Raw genomic sequence first — 410 nt, forward strand, 5'->3', positions numbered from 1 at the left:
AAAAATTCCATGGAGCAAAGACTTTGCATGTAATGTAAATGATTTCAAGCATAATGCTACATGTTGTAGCTTTGGCATCTTCGGTTGTTTAAAGTTTTCGACTGTTTTGTTGTTTGGAGGTAATTAACTCACTTCTCTGCAAGGGTGTTCCTCAATAATGTAACTCTCCTCTCTAACGTACCTTTTTGATATGGCTATATCTAAACATAATTTTATTTTTATAGTGCATTGAAAAGCTAGCCGGATTATCTTTTCATAACCATTGCTTTCACAAGTGACATATTAAATGAAAGGTTCCATTTTCAACCGAACAAGTGCCCAAGCCAATCTTTCCTCCGAACTTTGGAGATGTCAGAACAGAACCCAATTCGGAGCACCATTCCATTATCTGGCTTGGACACTAGCTTTAG

Source organism: Pinus tabuliformis, chromosome 3_2, assembly GCF_031772625.1.
Source record: "Pinus tabuliformis cultivar Carrire ecotype Pingquan chromosome 3_2, CPIR1, whole genome shotgun sequence".
In the NCBI taxonomy this organism is placed as follows: Eukaryota; Viridiplantae; Streptophyta; class Pinopsida; order Pinales; family Pinaceae; genus Pinus; species Pinus tabuliformis.